Raw genomic sequence first — 13,223 nt, 5'->3', positions numbered from 1 at the left:
TTTGGAGGCATTAGTTTGAGGTAGGGTAAAGCCATGAAGGGAAGTCATTTATAAACTTTTTCCTGGGAATGAGAGTACTTTATATTATTCCTACCCCACCCTAAAAGTTTAATATTTAGTTTTCTAAATGGTTTAGGGAAATTTAGATTTACATGGAAGAGAGACAAGTCAAATCATAATTACACTTTGTGGCTCTGAAAATAAATTTTCATTTATTGCTGAATTTTTTGGTCTCAAGATTACATGAGATTGATAGGTCAGATTCGATCCTTAGTCTACAATTGCACATTCTGCAAGGGGGGAAAATTAAGACCTGAAAGTTATACTCAAAGCTTTTTTTTTTTTTTCTCCTGGTGAATCTTGATATTATATTTTCTCATGCAATTTCAAAACTTTAAATAGTTTAAAAATATCCTTAAGTCTGCTATTTGTAAGTGTGCATAAGATTTCAGCAGTAGTAGATTTAAGAGTATTTAAGAACTATTTAAAGAAGCTTTCTAATTGCCCACTTGAGCACAGATTATAAATCAACACAACATTTTCCAAATTCCTGTTCTATGCCAGGAACTATGTTGGGTGTTGGGGATGGAATTCAGTTGAACAGTACCAGCTATAGCCTCCACCTACCTTGGACAGCACCCAAGAGGGTTTAGTGTTGGATGCATTGGAATGCACTTGTTTAAACATGTTTCATATGTTACCAGGGAGAACCCGAGTTTTTCATTACCGGCCACATGATTAAAAATCAACCTATGTGTGGTCTGAGTTAACTTTTTAATAAAAATCAGTGATGAGTTGGGGGTAAGGAGGGAGTATTAGGTATGGTTTGAATATGAGTTGATGGCAACAGAGGCTTTGCTCATATATATTTTCTTTTAGTCAGCAATCCTTTGTGATGCTCAGTATCATTCTGTAATTTGAGTGGAATTAAGCTTAAACAGCTCAGAATTATATAACTAAGACATTATGTTTTAAGTACTCTTCTGAGTTAATCTCAGCCAGCTAGCATGACCCCTGTTATACAAAGACGGGTATAGAGAGGATGAGAGGCAGGTGGCTAGGCTCTTCTGCATTGCTAGTTCATGGGACTGATTTAGTGTTTTGGATTTTTCAGCTAAATAATCCTAGGCTACCTTCTAGGGTCAGACAGGCTGTGTGTGAGAAGCTCAGGATCCATGTGAAGCAATGAGCAGAGGCATAAGAAATCTAGATTTGAGTCCCAGCTCCTTCTTATATGCCACCTATGTTATCTTAATGAAGCTTAAGCTCTCTGAAATTTGGTTTTCTTATCAGCAAAATGGATATAATGGTACTTACTCACAGGTTGTTATGAAGATTAAGTCCAAAGCACCCAGCACAATGCCTGACATGTTTAAGACCAGTGCTGGCAGTCTCTTCAACTCCTAGTGATTTCCAACTGGGAAATGGTGCTGGGGCAGATATCCCAGATTGTTCTACAAGCAATATTTATGTAGCTAATGATAGTTTTATATTGTCCTATAACTCGTTCTTACACTGATTGCAGTTTGGAATATCATGTTTTCATTACAAATTATGTGTAAATTTGTATTTACTTATTACATACCTTTTATGCAGCAGGCTTTTTGGAACATTAGAAGTATAAAGATGAGTAAGACTTCCTTTTACTCAAAGAATTCACAGTATATGGGGAAAAGGAATGCAAAGTTCACTAACCAGAGTACAATGTGGGGACGTGTTTTACTCTCTGAATGGATGCACTGCTGTGGATTATGGGGATGGCGGAGAACAATCTGAACTCTGCCTTGTTGGGTGGGGGAGCTCAGACCAGGCAGTGCTTTCCAGATATGCCATTGAACTGGGTCTTGAGATATAATGGAGTTCAGAGAGACACAGAAGGGGTGACATGGAAGGGCATTCCAGCAGGAGGAGACAGCCTGAGAGAGGCATGGAATGCTGGCCAGCAGACTCAGGAGCCTTCTCCTGTAGTTCTGATCTTGTAGCTCTCTAGCAAGAAGATGTGTGCCTTTGAGAGAGTCATTTAACCTGATTTTCATAATTTGTAAAATATGGGGGCTCAAGTGAGGTTTTTTAACTCTAAAATTTGGTATCTGTGATCAGGAGATGCAGAGAAGCTAAATGAGTCATGTAATGTTTTAGTCAGTTTAGGCTGCTGCCACAAGATACCTTAGACTGGATGGCTAAGCAACAAATATTTCTCACAGTTCTAGAAGATAGGAAGCCCTAGATCAAGGTGCCAGCAGATTTGGTGTCTGGAGAGGGAGGGCTCTCTTCCTGGTTTGCAAATGACTGTCTTCTTGCTGTATCCTCATATGGGGTGGTGGGAGAGAGAGACAGAGAGAGAGAGAGAGAGAGAGAGAGAGAGAGAAGGCTCTGGTCTCCTCCTTGTCTTACAACAGCACTAATCCCATCATAGGGACTTCACCCTCATGACCTCATCTAACACTAATTGCCTCCCAAAGACTTCACTGCCCAATACCATCACATTGGAGACTGGGGCTTTAGATACAAATATCCGTCCATAGCACTGAGGGTCACATGATTCACCCATGGGAGGGCCAACACTGGAACTCCAATGTCACTGTTACATTTCGCTCTCCTCCCTCATCTCAGTCCATGTAGCATCTGCTTTGTACATGGATAGTCATTTAGCAGGGTGGAGGCTTCTGTGCTTTCTAAAGGAACTCCTTTAGTCAGCTGAGCAGTCTTGGTTATTACCATGTACATTCCAAACATTTTTAGGTTCCTTTGATTGGTTGGTATCCTTTTGGCCTCTCAGTGGATCTTTATCACTCTCATTTGATAAGGACTGTAGGAGCCCTAAAAATTGTTCTCTTAATGCAAATTGATATTCTACTTCTCTCTCTATTAAATTCTTTTTAATGTTTATTTATTTTTGAGATAGAGAGAGAGAGAGAGAGAGAGAGCAGGAGAGGGGCAGAGAGGGAGGGAGACACAGAATGCGAAGCAGACTCCAGGCTCTGAGCTCTGAGCTCTTAGCATAGAGCCTGATGTGGACTTGAACCCATGAACCATGAGAGCATGACCTGAGCCAAAGTCTGACACTTCATCGACTGAGCCACCCAGGCACCCCTCCACTCTCTTCCTAAAAAGATATTAACTACAGTGGAGGTAAAAAAACACAACAGCTTATTTTATCTTAAGAATCAGAGTTCTCTTGCCTTATAATCTAAAGCATATTTTCTGCATTAAATTATTTGAGTTCCACTTTGATATTTTTCCTTTCTAGGTGCCACCCCTGTTGTTATTTCTTTAATATTTTTCATTAAAATGATGCACTTTATTTTATTTAAATGCATTTTAAAAATGTAATAACTTTGAACTCACAGGTTGATATTATTATATTCTTTTTAAAAAATGTTTATTTCTTTTGAGAGAGAGAGAGAGAGAGAGAGAGAGATAGCTCGAGCAGGAGAGGACCAGGGGGCGGGGGGAAGAATCCCAAGCAGGCTCCATGCTGTCAGCACAGAGCCTGACATAGGGCTTGATCCCGTGAACAGCGAGATCATGACCTGAGCTGAAATCAAGAGTCAGACGCTTAACCGACTGAGCAACGCAGGCAGCCCTATTATATTCTTCATTATATTTGTTTACTATATATGTTTGTTTATTATATATTTTATATTGTTTATTATGTTTGATTATATTGTTTTCTATTCACTTTAATATAATAAAGCACCTTGTGCCATCTAAAACCTTCCTACACATAGTAAAACCATGTGTATGTACTATGCTTTAGAAAAATTTAAGACTATCTGGGTTTATTGGTTGAATGGTGAAAGAAGGGAGGAATAAAAAAGATAAATAAAAATGATACTATTTTAAGTGTATACGTTATATGAGTGATTTAAAAAAATGGAAACATGAGTTTATAGGAGACAGACAAGTAAGTTTGCTTGATTTCAAGCCCCTGTTATTGTCAAGGTAAATTGTGCATGTAAAGAAGGAAGTTGAACAAAATGACATTCCTTTTTGGGCCTTAAATATTTGCACATCTTTTTTATGATTCTTGTTTCACTCAGTAGCACTAGGGTCATGCGACCATATAGATATAAATGCTATGCTGTATATCTTGTCAAGAAGGGTAATGTCTGTGCCAGGGAAAGGAATTCTTGTTCTTATTGTGGGAAGGTAAAACAGAGTCAGAAGCAAATGAGATCAGATTCAGCTTGTCAAGCCTAGGGCAGGACCCTTGGAATCCAGAAAAACAGATTGGAGAGTGAGTTTAAAAGAAAGGGGGTAGGTAGGGCTGGCTTCACAGGCATGTGACCTCTGTGGTTGTACAGGTTTCCACATTTAGAAAGGCCCTGTACTCGATTTAATGTTCTGCTGTCATCATCTTAAAAGTCTTAATAATTTTTGAAAAAGGGACCTACATTTTTATTTTGCACTGGGCCCTAGAAATGTAGCCAGTTCTTGGGTTAGGGTAGGGAGATATTTATAGAAGGCTTTATTCAAGGTTTAGGTTCATGGGGTAGAAATGGAAGAGTGAAAACTAGAAATGAGTTGTGAAAAGGAGGTTTCAGGTCTTACCTGATGGGTCTCTTCTGATTGACCGTGGCTCATAGGTTAAGAGATCCAACAAGGATTTCTTGTGCCTTAAACTCCTTAAGCACTGGAAAACATTGTGCAGTAAGTTGTTCTCTGTGAATTACCTTGCAGAGTCAAGTTATGATGGATCAAGTGGGGGCTGGCAAATGGAAATGCCTGCCAAGAGTGGCTCTAAAACAACAGGGAGTGGTCGGCAGGGGGGTGGGCATGAGGGGAACATGGTCTGTATTCTGCTTCAGCCTGTATTTGCCACTTGATGTTCAGCCATGTCATTGTCCAAGTGGCTGAACCCTGCTGGTTCTTTAGGAGCTAGAAATGTGGATTTTTTAGCTGTGACGGTTTCCAATTAAAAAAAAAAAATGTGCTGTGTGGACTAAATAAAACATGTGTAATTGAATTCATTTCAGTCTTTAAGCAGACATTTTTATTTTTTTATATTTATTTATTTATTTTAATGTTTTATTTATTTTTGAGAGAGAGAGACAAAGTATGAGCTGGGCAGGGGCAGAGAGAGAGATAGAATCCACAAAGCAGACTTCAGACTCTGAGCTGTCAGCACAGAGCCTGATGTGGGGCTCGAACCCATGAACCATGAGATCATGACCTGAGCCAAAGTCAGATGCTTAACCGACTGAGCCACCCAGGTGCCCCTAAGCAGACGTTCTTAAACAACTTATTTTCTATAGGTAAAAATGGAAAGTGACTAAATTAATATTTTAGGGGAGGGATCTATGGATCTAATGGACAATGGACCTAATTTTGATATCTTTGGTGAAGACATCCCTAATACAGAGATGGGGTTAGGGAGAGAGCTGCCAGTGGATGTTGAGGATTATGGTACAGAATAAGCTCTAGATTCTCTTTCTTTTCTTTTTTCTTTTCTTTTCTTTTGCCTTCTCTTTTCTTTCTTTTTTTTAAAGTTTATTTTATTTATTTTGAGAGAGAAAGTGCAAGTGTGAGCCTGAGTGGGGGAGGGTCAGAGAGAGAGAGAGAGAGAGAGAGAGGATCCCAAGCAGGCCCCTCAAGGATTCAGAGCTTGATCCCATGGACTATGAGATCATGACCTGAGCAGAAATCAAGAGTCAGATGCTCAACCAGCTGAGTCACCAGGTGCCCCCAGATTTTCTATATTGGAGGGGCTTAGGGGTTACAAGGGATATTGGTTTACGGGGACCTATTTTTAGCTGTGTTTGTATAACAAACTCATTGTTTTAGATAATATGACATAGATCATAAGAAGCCAGCTAGCTCTCTAGTACATTTTTTCCCACACTTCAGGTAAGATTGAAACGACAGCAACTGGTCATTTTCAGGAATGGACCAAGGAGTTTTAGGGCTGCTAGCGATTAAGGAGGAATACAAGCTTCTCAACCCCCCAGACCAATCTTTTGTCCATTACTGTTATGGTTTATTGTTAAAAGAAGATATTATGAGATGGACACATTAGCCTAATGTGTCCATTAGTCTGATTCCATTAAAAATGCAGTTCATCTAACCATTTCCCCCCGATTCTGTGCTTACCTTCTGAATATGATTTGCCTCCCAAGTGAATCTACCAGAGGGAGAGAATGAATGCGTTCTACAATTTAGAATATAGGTGTTTTTATAGCTACTTATTGTTAATTATAATCTAATCAATTGACATTCTGGTGTTGTGTTATGTGTTGTGTGTTATGACTATAGTACTGTGGATCTTCCAGTGAAATGTAGAATCTCTTTGATATGCTGACAAACTCAATTTTGAACTTGCACAGCTCAAGGCCAGATCTTATACTATGGCAAATTTGCCAAAATAATGAATGCCACTTTGGGAGACCCTCTGGGGGGCCTTTCCTTAAGTGACACCTAAAATATACCTTAAATGTATGTAACTTTCCTATTTGAATTTCTTTAGTGATAGAGACACGATATATAGTACATAAAAATCATGGGGTAAAGTGGGATAGCCCCATGGAAGTCTTAACTAGGATTTCAGATGTTTGAGAGGTGCTGGCTCAAGTGAAGGTAAATTGATTTCTTTTTTAAAAAATTGATTTCTTTTTAAGAGTACTTTTCTAAAACATTTTATCTAGCCAGTGATCTCCAGTAAAAATACATTGTAAGTAGTGTTTCCCAACTTCATTTGCTAATGGCTCCTTTAAAATGTTTCCTTTGGCAACTAGTGCCTTTGGAAAACATCATGAAATATTTGCAAAGCATGGCCTTAAGATTGCGCTGAAATTGAGGTATTTCTGGAATTCTCCTGGGGGAAAAGATGTATCTAATCTAAATTTTCAGAATTTTTGTTGAATCACAGTTTACATTGGGTTCCATAAGATCTACCTGAGTGTTCTGGAGTGTTTGCTTACTAGCTATTTGAACCTGGAATTGTCCCATCATTGACCTGGGCAGAAATGGAACTTGGCAATCTGGATTTTGGAATTTGGATCATATTATGAGTCAACCTGGAATTCCCAGAGTCCAAGACTTCCTTTATTAGTATGTTTCTTCTCCTGATAGTTCACATCTTAAAAAAGAGGTTGGGAATTTGCTTCTTAAGACCTATGTTAGAACTCAGCCATATTCTCACAGCTAGGACTCAATGAACATGATGGTTAGCCAAATAAAGATTATTTTCAGAAAGTCAGAGATCAGCTTATAGAGTAATATAGTTTTATAGATACATTATTTTCTTTAATTCTCAAATGAGGAAAGTGATTGCAGAACTCTATTTCCAAATATGAAATGGTGATTGCAGGTACAACTCAATTGTGTATTCTTAGTGTGTAATGACAATATTGAGAGGAAAATTGATTAGTATTTTTAAAACAGCAGGAAATTTATTTCCTGCCCAAACATTGATTAGTCTTTGAATAGGCTTTCTTACAATCCTTTTCTTCCATAGACTGCAGGGTGCAGCACAGTCATATTTTATGTGGAGTCAAGCAGAGAAACCTACTTGATGCGATTAAACTTATTGCTGCTTTTTCAGCAGGTGCAAAAATAACTTTGTCTTTAGTAGTTACACTTTTCCTGGCTTGATAACACATCAGGACTTCTGTAGTTTTATTTTGATTAAAGAGATTATAGGAACTATTGTATTATGTTATGAAATGTGCAAACAATGAACTATTGAAGTTTTCTGGTGATATATATTCCTCCCTTTGACTTATAAATAGCAATTTGCTTAGCATGCTTGCATGAGTGCTTTAAAATCCTATTAGCTGAAGGTCACATAACATTAACTTATTCCTGATTAGGTGTTACGTAAAATATAGGGATAAAGAAGACTGAAGTTCTTTCCCTCAGGGAACTTAAGATCTACTTGAGGAGGTAAGACATAGAATTAAGATAAATAAATATTAGAATGAGAGAGTTTATGATGAGTCCCAAATGAGTGGTTTAGAATATTACATAACTGGTATAGTATTTCACAGGAGAGAGATGTTTTCTGCCTCCTGAGGTAGTTGGGGAGCACTCCTGCAGGATCTGGGCCTTGAGCTGGTCCCTGGGGACAGAAAGGATTCAACCAGGTGGAGAAGATTAGGCAGGATGCTGGTGGCGGTACCAAAGGCAGCTAAGCCAGAATGTGTCTGCCTTTTCAGCAGTGAGTGGATCTATTTGGCTCTAATAGAGGACTCATGAAGGTGAATAATGGAAAATAAAACTGGCGAGGTAGGTTGAATTCAAATTGGAAAGGGCTTTGAACACCAGGCAAAGGAATTAGGACTTTATTCTGTAGAAAATGGATAAATAGTAAAGGTTCCTGAATAAAAAGAAGTAGAAAATGCAAGACATGGCTTTGTAGTTAGAGTAGAAACAGTGCACAGCTCTGAACTGAGCTGCCTTACGATGGAAGACAGTGGTAAAGAGAAGTGTGAGCATTTCTGTCTTCATTTCTGATGGGAATATAAGTTGGGTTAGCTGTTTCATTTTCATTCTTCCCTTTATTTTTCCTGTTCTCTTTTAAGGCCTGTATAAAACCTTTTTTTTTTTCAGTCTTAAAATACATTAATTCAAATTTGACCTTCCTTACTGCATGATAGTTTGAATGCCCAAAGCTATTTTCAGTTGTTCCAGATTGTCATAAGAGTTTGATGTCCAGGTGCCAACTGGAAGGGCCAAACCTGGCCTGTGGAGGATTGTTTTTAAAATCTGATTCTAAATTAAGCACTTTGGGATAGAAAAATGAGATGTGGCCTACTTCTAACTCAGCATTTGACTGAAAGTATATGTGTTTTTTCTTCTCTGCTTAAATATTTGTCTGGCTCTTTCAGACTCAAAAGGCATATAACTCAGAGCTAAGAATATTTAGATTCCTCTTCCTTCCTTTTTTCCAGAGTATTTTTTGGCTTCCACTATAAAAAGTGATACTTATAAAGGAATTTCTCCAAATATTGGGTAATAATTCTTAAAAAAAAATTTTTATTCCTAGTCCTCCTATTTCATACCTCACAAATTATTGAAACAGGATTAAAAATTTTTTTGAAATAATGAGCCATTGGTAGAAGTTAGACTTTTAAATATTTAAAATTAAGTTCTTTTTGTAATGTTTATTTTTATTTATTTATTTATTTATTCATTTTTTAATGTTTATTTATTTTTGAGAGAGACAGAGACAGACTGTGAGTGGGTTAGGGGCAGAGAGAGAGGGGAGACACAGAATCTGATGCAGGCTCCTGGCTCCGGCCCGTCAGCACAGAGCCCGATGCAGGGTTCAAACCCAGGAGCTGTGAGATCATGACCTGAGCCAAAGTCGGCCGCTCAACCGACTGAGCCACCCAGGTGCCCCTGCTTATTTTTATTTTGAGAGAGAGAGAGAGAGAGAGAGAGAGAGAGAGCGTGCACTCGCGAGGGGGAGGGGCAGAGAGAAGAGGAGAGAGAGAATCCTAAGTGGGCTTCGAGCTGTCAGAGCAGAGCGCAATGCAGGAATCCATCTCACGTATCGTGAAATGATGACCTGAACTGAAATCAAGAGTCAGACACTTAACCAAATGGGCTACCCAGGTGCCCCCTAAAATTAAGTTCTAAATGACAGTGACCACATTGGTAGCAATTGTGATACAGGGGAACAGATCATAGTATACATGCTTTGGAGCCAGAGAAACCTGGTGTCAGCGCCCCCCTCTGCCATTCAAACTGGGTGACCTGAGTGTATTACTATGATTACACATCATTTTCTAAGTTCCTTGGGTAGAATTCAAAGCAGGTTCTTTTCTCTCTATATAAGTGGAATTTATTTGGAAACTCACAGTGACAGAAAATGGATAAAAACACACATAGACTTTTAAGGGTATCTCAGCTTAGAGACCTTCTGAGACGTGCTGAGATACAGAGTAGAGGATGTGGAGAGAGTCTGTGGGCATAAAGGGAGATTGATGGTTGTGTCACCTCAGATTCCAGGCCTTTATCCTCTCTGAGCCTTAGCTGCTTCATCTTTGAAATGGAGAATAATACTTACAGGGTTGTTATGAAGGTAAAAATAGATAACTTAGAGCAATACTAGGCACTCAGTAAAACAGTAGCTATTATTATTGTTGGTGGTGGGATTTGGGTGGGTTTGACTTCTTTTTCAGCTCTACCATTTTTTCCCCTGTATTTTATTTCCTTTTCTACCATCCTAGAAGATGTGGATGTGTTCAGAGCCTAGGATCTTGAGCTAGGAGAAAGAAAAAAGAAAAAATCCTTAGTGATCAAAGGAGTCTTTCAAGGAACATGCTAAGACACTATCATGTGATGCTTATACTTTCATTCCATTGGCCAAAACTTAGTCACAGCACCATACCTGGCTGGAGTGGAGGCTGGGAAATGTAGTCTTCCCTGGCTGGTCTTTACATGGAAGAGGGGAAGATGAAATTTTGATGGCTAACCAACAGTTTCTGCCAAGGTATTCAGTGTGCTTTTATGACCTGAGTGTTTCCAGTGTCCCCATGGAAACAAAACCAATTATGATGGTATGTAAACATTTTAAATATTCCATAAATGTGTTACCATTTGACCAGTACTCTTAAGATGGAATATTTTATCGTCAGTTTTTAATGTACTATAAAGCACTTTGACTTTCTAATTAAAAAGGTTAAGATTTTGTTTGTAATTATTCAGTCCAGCATTACCATTATTCTTTTTTGTAGTTATGAGGTCTTAGAATTTGGGATTTGATCTCAACAGAGTCTCACCTTACAGCCTCCATTGATATACACTTTGTGTCAGTTTCTGCTTTGCAGTCACAGATACCTATACTGGTCATCACTGCTAGAATTCTGAGGGTCAGGCTCAGTAAAATGTATGCCATAATCACATAACAACAAACATATAAAAACAATTGTCACGTATCTGAAAATATCCTTTTGTGTACTCAGATCTGCCATTGTAAAAACTTTTATCTGTTTTTCATCATCTATCTATTTGGGTCTTTAAACTGGATTATTATTATTATTATTATTTTTAATTTTGAGATAATCATAGATTCACATGCGGTTGTAAGAAATAATAGAGATATCCTACACACTTTTCACTCATTTTTCCCCAGGAGTAGCATCTTGCATGACTGTAGTACAACAATACAACCACTATTCACAGTGCTTATTTAGATTTCACTGGTTTCACATGTACCCATGTGAGTGTGTATATGTATGTGTGTGTGGTCCTGTGCAGTTTTATCACATGTATAGATTCATGTGATCACATCACAGTCAAGATACAGCACAGCTTTATCAACACAAGACTCCTTTGTGTTACCCTTTTAGCCCTAACCACCACTCTCCTTCCCTAACTCCTGACAATCACTAATCTGTTCTCCATCTTCGCCATTTCAGGAATACTGTATAAATGGAATCATGCAGTATGTTTCTTTTTTTTTGGGCAAACATTCTGCGCCTAGACTAAGTCTTAGTCATTTACCAGAGGAGGACAAAGAACAGCTAATCCCCCAGGCTTTAGGTACCTGTCCTATTTCACAGAGATGTTTATGAAAATACATAAATCTGATGTGCAGGATTTTTTTTTTTTTATTAACTAAGGTAATTGCATATGTGAGCTTTTGAAATTGGCTTTGTTTTTTCACTCCACCTGGTTCCTTTGAGATCCATCCAAGTTGTATGTATCAACAGTTCATTCCTTTTTAATGTTGAGAACTATTCTTTGGTATGGATGTACTATGGTTTGATTAACCCACTCACCCACTGCAAGGACATTTGGATTGTTGTCAGGTTTTGGCTAATACTTTTAAAGCTTTTATAAACATTTGTGTACAGCTTTTTGTTTGTGTGGATGTCAGTTTTCTTGTATGCAAGATAAATGCTCAAGAGTGCAATTGCTAGGTCTTATAAGAGACACATTTAGTTTTATAAGCAGCCATACTCCTTCCTAGAATGGCTGTACAATTTTACATTTCTATAAGCAAAGTATGAGCGATCCAGTTTCTCTGCATTCTTGAATCCTCGCCAGAATTAGTATTAACACTGTTTTTTTGTTTTTACTTTAGCTTATCTGATAAGTATGTAGTGCTATTTCATTGTGATTTTAATTAGCATTTCTCTAATGGGAAAATATATGTACACCCACACACACGTATACACATGCACACAGACACACACACACACACACACACACACACACACATATATATATATATATGCATATATATATATGTGCACATTTTATACATTTTTTTTTTCAGAGTAATATCTATTTGGATCCTTTGCCCATTTCAAAATTGAGTTAATTATTTTTTTATTGTTGAGTTGTAAGAGTTCTTTATATACTCTGGAGATAAATCTCTTATCAGATAGATGATTTACCAATATTTTCTGACATTCTTTGGGTTGTCTTTTCACTTTCTTGATGGTGTCATTTGTAGCACAAAGGTTTTTAATTCCACTGAAATCCAATTTATCTTTTTTTTTTTGTTCATTTGTGTGCTTTTGGTGTTGTGTCTAGGAATCTACTGCCTGACCCAGAGTCACAAAATTACCCCAATGTTTTAAGAGTTTTATAGTCTTAACTCATAATTTAAGCTGGTGGTCCATTTGGAATTAATTTTTATGTATGGTGTAAATATTTCTTATGCTTTAAATTTTTTTCAGCTTTATTGAAATATAATTGACATACAACATTGTGTAAGTTTAAGGTGTACAAGGACAAAGATTTGATACACAAATGTATTGTGAAATGATTACCATGGTAAGGTTGGGTTAACACCTCTGTCAGCTCACATAATTACCTTTATTTTTGGAGTGATAACGTTTAAGATCTACTCTCTTAGCAAATTTCACATTATACAGTATTGTTAAATATAGTCACCATGCTCTACATTACATCCCAGAACTTATTCATCATATATCTTATGCTTTAAAGTTTTATAACTTTATATTTTACATGTAAATCTGTGATCCATTTCAGTTATTTTTGTAAAAGTTATGTCCAGTTGTGCCAGTACTATTTGTTGAACTCAAATACAATTTTTGGTTAAAATCTAACTGTCCCATATGCAGTCAGACTTCAAGCTGGTTTTTCTTCTGAGAAAGAAGTCTATCTGAGTTGAAGTGGGGATATCAAGAATCTAATAAGTGGCTGTACCACCTCAGTTTTCTACCTGCAAAAGGAAGATAACACTTCTTGCCAAAATAAAAATATAAGGATTAAAATCAGAAATACCAATTTCTTGTCATAAA

The 13,223-nt window shown here is 37.5% G+C and overlaps 1 protein-coding gene and 1 long non-coding RNA gene across 2 annotated transcripts in view; one reads left to right on the top strand and one right to left on the bottom strand.

Moving 5' to 3' along the window:
- Nucleotides 1-13,223, top strand: part of PPM1L (protein phosphatase, Mg2+/Mn2+ dependent 1L) — a 302,063-nt gene that overhangs the window by 70,591 nt on the left and 218,249 nt on the right. The window lies entirely within an intron of this gene.
- LOC123611304 lies at nt 10,061-11,557 on the bottom strand. Its single transcript, XR_006718547.1, has 2 exons — nt 10,337-11,557; nt 10,061-10,210 (listed from the first exon to the last, which is right to left on the bottom strand). It is a non-coding gene; the product is annotated as an uncharacterized LOC123611304 (long non-coding RNA).

This window comes from Leopardus geoffroyi, chromosome C2, assembly GCF_018350155.1.
Source record: "Leopardus geoffroyi isolate Oge1 chromosome C2, O.geoffroyi_Oge1_pat1.0, whole genome shotgun sequence".
Lineage (NCBI taxonomy): Eukaryota > Metazoa > Chordata > Mammalia > Carnivora > Felidae > Leopardus > Leopardus geoffroyi.
Note: the sequence above shows the minus strand (reverse complement) of the source record. Positions and strands in the feature narration are given on the sequence as shown.